This window comes from Cynoglossus semilaevis, chromosome 1 (genome assembly GCF_000523025.1).
Source record: "Cynoglossus semilaevis isolate Cse_v1.0 chromosome 1, Cse_v1.0, whole genome shotgun sequence".
Lineage (NCBI taxonomy): Eukaryota > Metazoa > Chordata > Actinopteri > Pleuronectiformes > Cynoglossidae > Cynoglossus > Cynoglossus semilaevis.
Genome location: NC_024307.1, coordinates 12589181 through 12594871, shown reverse-complemented (window position 1 = coordinate 12594871; position 5691 = coordinate 12589181). Strand labels below are relative to the sequence as shown.

Genomic DNA, 5691 nt, shown 5'->3' with positions numbered 1-5691 from the left:
CATGACAGAAAATAAATGAGAAATACTGGGTTAGTCTGAGGTTCAGGGATTAGGCTGGGATTAAAATTAGGGTCAGATTAGAGTTAGGGATGATGAACAAGATTAGACATGTGTTTGTTATAGTTATGGCTACTGAGTGTATGTGAAGTGATTACACAACAAGTGAGTGTGTGTGTGAGAGAGACAGTGTTATAGTGCAGCCCTTTCATATTGTAGCTCTGTCTCTTTGCTACATTTCACACAGTTCCGTCCGTGACCATGTGACACACGTAGTTGGTGGTTTGATTTATTTTGCTGCAGTTTTGTAATGATCAATAATGAAAACACCATCTGATGAATCACATTGTTTTCACCCACTCACCGTTCTCTCCCTCTCTCTCTCTCTGTCTCTCTCTCTCTCTCAGTCTTGTATACAACTAATTAAATAGTTGATTAATGAGAAGTCAGCAGAATGTAAAAGGCCAAAACACGGTGTGAAGTTTCAACAGTGCTCCATCTGGGAGCTGTCTGACACCAGGTCACGACCTGCTCCTCTGACTCGTCTGGCCGCTTCCTTTGAAATATTCTTCTTCATTCAAAGATAAAAAAATAAAAGATTGAATTTTTTTATGAGTTTAACATGTTTTTTTAAATTTAAATTTGGTTAACATTTTGATTGAAGTGTCAAATGTTTTACTGAAAGATGTTGTTATTTAAATTTGGTTAACATTTGTCAAATGTTTTACTGAAAGATGTTGTGTTGCTGTTAATCCAACACCTGCTTTTGTCCACTAACAGTGCCTCTGTGCCTGCGCAGTAGAACGTTGCTGCTCAATGCTGCTTCATAAAGTAGAAGAAGATTTGACCTCTTTGATTTGAGTGTTAGCTGAATCTTGGAATATCTTTAAATGTTAAGAATTTTGCGTGAAATTTGTTCCAAGTTTTTTTTTTTTTTTTTGTGACAGCCCATAATTAGGGTCCGTAGCCGGAGAGTGAAGCAGGCTAACTATATCACTGTGTGGTTAATTGTAATCACGGCCGTCTGTTGTGCGTCCTGTAGCTGTCTCTGTTCTCCGCTTCACCAACAATTATCATCAACCTGCTCAGTTTAAATGGATTCTCTCAATTTAATTCACATTTGAGTGTTAAGCTGAGGCTTGTTTTTTTGGGTTGTTTTTTTTTCAGTCAAGCGCGACTCACAGATCACGGCAGCACCAGAATCACTTCAACAGTGAGGACGTGAGAATAATAATAACAAAAAGAAAAAGAAAAAAAGCCAGAGGAGCGGAGCGTATTACAGAAGTTGTTTCATCCTAAATTAGAGTGAATGGAGAGGCGGCTGCAGACGTGGGCGTCTGGGGAGGTGATAGGAGCCTTTATGTGAACACACGACTTTCAGCCCTGAGATGAGAAGGAGGAGGAGAATAGAGTCGGAGGAGGAGGAGGAGGAGGGGAGGAGGAGGAGGAAGGGCCGCTTAAAAAGTTTTGTGAGCAATCAAACATGACAAGTCCCAAAGTGGTCTCAATAAAGTTTGGAAAAAGGCGCATCAGTGGAGTTATTGCCTATTACAACAGCAGTCACATCGCTGACCGCATTCGAATATTTCAGCACAATTAATTCCGGTGATGTATTAGGGCGCTTTACTCCAAACAGAGGGTTTTCTTCTGTGACAAATGTGACGTGAGCTGCAGCCTGAAGAGTTCGGTCCAAACCTGTGCATTAACAGGAGCAGACGGCACGAAAGAAAGAGAACAAACTTTTTTTGCGTAAACAAAGGGAAGAAAATGGCTTTTCTGTTAGCTAACATGTTAGCCTTTGACATAAAATTAGGCTAAAGATGTAGTTGAACAGGTATAAAAGAGTTATACAAATCAGACAGGAGTAGACCACAGGGTACACCACGGCACTCAGCAGAACCTAGCTGAAACCGCTAAGGTTAATGCAAGAGACGGCTACATTTAGTTTGATAAAAGTTGCACATTAGCAACGAAATAAAGAAAAGAGATAGTTGTTTGTCAAAAAAATAGCTACATACACCAAAATAACTTGGAGTTTGCTGACACATCTTAAATTCAGTATCGCACATCAAATAAAACAACTATTTCCCGTCTGATCCGATACCTAAGCCCAAAGTCTTAACCTAACTCTACGTGAGTTAAGCCTTGGCAATGGCATGCCGGAAGAGAAAAGAAGATTGATCGGATTAATATTTGCAGATACTCCAAGTTGCAGTATGGGTATCGGTATTGGACATGGAAAAGTTGTACGGAGCCGTCTGTTTCATCCTAAATTAGAGTGAATGGAGAGGCGGCTGCAGACGTGGGCGTCTGGGGAGGTGATAGGAGCCTTTATGTGAACACACGACTTTCAGCCCTGAGATGAGAAGGAGGAGGAGAATAGAGTCGGAGGAGGAGGAGGAGGAAGGGCCGCTTAAAAAGTTTTGTGAGCAATCAAACATGACAAGTCCCAAAGTGGTCTCAATAAAGTTTGGAAAAAGGCGCATCAGTGGAGTTATTGCCTATTACAACAGCAGTCACATCGCTGACCGCATTCGAATATTTCAGCACAATTAATTCCGGTGATGTATTAGGGCGCTTTACTCCAAACAGAGGGTTTTCTTCTGTGACAAATGTGACGTGAGCTGCAGCCTGAAGAGTTCGGTCCAAACCTGTGCATTAACAGGAGCAGACGGCACGAAAAAAAGAGAAACTTTTTTTGCGTAAACAAAGGGAAGGAAAGAGAACAAACTTTTTTTGCGTAAACAAAGGGAAGAAAATGGCTTTTCTGTTAGCTAACATGTTAGCCTTTGACATAAAATTAGGCTAAAGATGTAGTTGAACAGGTATAAAAGAGTTATACAAATCAGACAGGAGTAGACCACAGGGTACACCACGGCACTCAGCAGAACCTAGCTGAAACCGCTAAGGTTAATGCAAGAGACGGCTACATTTAGTTTGATAAAAGTTGCACATTAGCAACGAAATAAAGAAAAGAGATAGTTGTTTGTCAAAAAAATAGCTACATACACCAAAATAACTTGGAGTTTGCTGACACATCTTAAATTCAGTATCGCACATCAAATAAAACAACTATTTCCCGTCTGATGCGATACCTAAGCCCAAAGTCTTAACTTAACTCTACGTGAGTTAAGCCTTGGCAAGTCTTAACCTAACTCTACGTGAGTTAAGCCTTGGCAATGGCATGCCGGAAGAGAAAAGAAGATTGATCGGATTAATATTTGCAGATACTCCAAGTTGCAGTATGGGTATCGGTATTGGACATGGAAAAGTTGTACGGAGCCGTCTCAACTCAAAATTAGCCAAAGAGATGAGGAAAAGACAGGGATTAAATAGTTAGTTAGTAAAAGAGCGAAAGATGAAGGGAAGTTCTTTAAAAATCCTAGATATAAAATTCAATCCAATAAAAAAAGGTAAATGTTTGATGAGTTTAGAGTAAAACGTACTTTTCAATAACTGAGCTGAAAATGGTGGTGGAAACAGAGTTAACAGGAGAAATGGTACTGTCAAAGTACTTTTTAGTACTGTGTTAAACCTGCAGTCGTTCCATCTGACTGACACACAGACACAGTACTGCATTGTACTTCGTATCATCACCTATTTACACCCCAGTCGTTTCCCTGGAGACGTGATTAGGAACCATTAATTCAGATGTCCCTGCTGTTAAGTCACAGCAGAGGAGGAACCGACCTGAGGAGTCACTGACACTGAGTGACAGACATTTGACATTAACGCTCCATGACACTGGTTTCATCTTCATTAGAGACAATTACAGCCATTATGTACAGGCTGAATGGAACCAGAACAAATAACTGTGATCAGACAATCGCTTCATAATTACTGTGGGAAACGACTGGGGCGTCACCGTGGGAAAACACTTGATCACATTACACAGTCGCCCTGCATTCAACCAGGTGGAGCACTGAAGACTAGCTCAGGGGTAGCTAGAGGTAAGCCAACTTCTAGCTTAAAAAGCTAAAGGTTATGTAGAAATGATATTACAAAAATAATATAATACTATTTAAAATAAAAATATTATGATATATTTTGAAGACAAACATGTTTAAAATCCTTGGCAGTGAACTGATGGTTTATACTGTAGCTCCAGGAGCTAAAAGTCATATCAATAAAACCAAAATATTTTCTAATATAAATATAATAATATATATAACATCAGAGTAACATGTAGTGAAATATACCAAATAGCTTTGTTGTCCTCCTTGTCTATTGGAGACAAAAGTATAAAAATTGAACCAAAGGTTGGTACAAAATATAGAGAGACTGCTAAACGTTAGCCAAATTAGCCAATCAAAAGCACAAAAATCTCCAGTGGGTTGTAATTAAAGCGAAGGGTAATTTAGCTAAACATATATGAAGTACTCAAAAGTTAGCAAAGAATCAAGATAAATATAAAGTGAGAAAAATAAGAATGCACACATAAATGTAACACCGTGATTTCAAGGTACTGAATAGTTTATAATATTTAATAATAAGGTCTTTGAAAATACTGACATAAAAAACAACACACTCCTGTCATCATTTTTATGTTCATATATTATATATGAATATATAGTCATATATATTTATATATATATATACATAAATTTGTGACTGGTGTGAAATTGGGTTTGTTTTTTAGTTGTCTTTGTGACTGGTGGGAAATTGGGTTTGTTTTTTAGTTGTCTTCCTGTTTGGACAGGAAACTCTCCTCTGTCGTTCGCCCTCTCATTAGTTTCACCTGTGAGCTGCTGCTGCTGCTGCTGCTGCTGCTGCTGCTTCACTCTTGTTTGTGCTGCATTTAATGTCCTCTCTCCCTCAGCAGCAGCAGCAGCTTTTAGTTTGTTTGTTTTTTATCCCAATGTTTTTTTTTTTGTGCTCTGGTCATTTGGATTCTGTTTCCAGTTCTCTCTGATGGTGAGTCATCAATAACCATTGTCTTTGTGTGAACTCCCTGCTCTGCCTTTGGCTCCTCTTTTGGTTTTTACCCTGAGGTGTTTCAGAAACACGCTGCGTCTCTTTGCAGCACTTCACTGTGTAACCAGGGTTTATACCAGCACCAAAGACAACATTTCAGCTTAGCTGTTAATATTTAATGGGCCTGGATTTTAAACACAATCCTTCAAATGGGCTTTCAAATGTGAACAGTATTTGTTTGGCAATTAACAGCAGCCCCAGTGTTTTGGAAAACAAGGTGAAATATGAAAGTTGGCAGTTATTGAAGAAGACACAGAAAGGTTTTTAGACTCCAACTGAACTTTAGCAACTTCTACGATAGAAAACAACAATCAGTAATCATTTTTACTTTGAAAGTCTTGGAAAGGGACATTGAGGGTGCTTGAAAAGGCATTGAATTAGCCTTAAAAACAACATTGACATTGTGTTTTTCAGTGAAGCCTTTCAGTGATCTGTTGAGCCTTAGGGCAGCCCTAGTTGTAGTACTTGTTGTCACCTACAGAGGACTTTAACAGACATTTCCAGTGCCCAGTAGCTTTCCGTGCCCTCTGTTGGCTTTTCCCATGAGCGCAGCGTAAATCTTCCTTTATCTATTTCTATTTTTTCTTTCCTAACCCAGCTTTACGAAACCAACAAATCCTCAACAACAGCATCTTTTTGATCTGTTTGACCTGCACTTACGTTCTATAGGACGGAGCTTGAGCTACAGCTACTGATGGTGTGACATGATAAACCCTGGGA

At 39.3% G+C, this 5691-nt stretch overlaps 1 protein-coding gene across 1 annotated transcript in view; it reads left to right on the top strand.

The window, feature by feature from the left end:
* Nucleotides 1-4794: 4794 nt before the first annotated feature.
* Nucleotides 4795-5691, top strand: part of cldn11a (claudin 11a) — a 119423-nt gene continuing 118526 nt past the window's right edge. The window contains exon 1 of the mRNA XM_008311569.3: nt 4795-4911. The gene's annotated coding sequence lies outside the window, so the exon portion shown is untranslated. The remainder of the gene's footprint in view (nt 4912-5691) is intronic.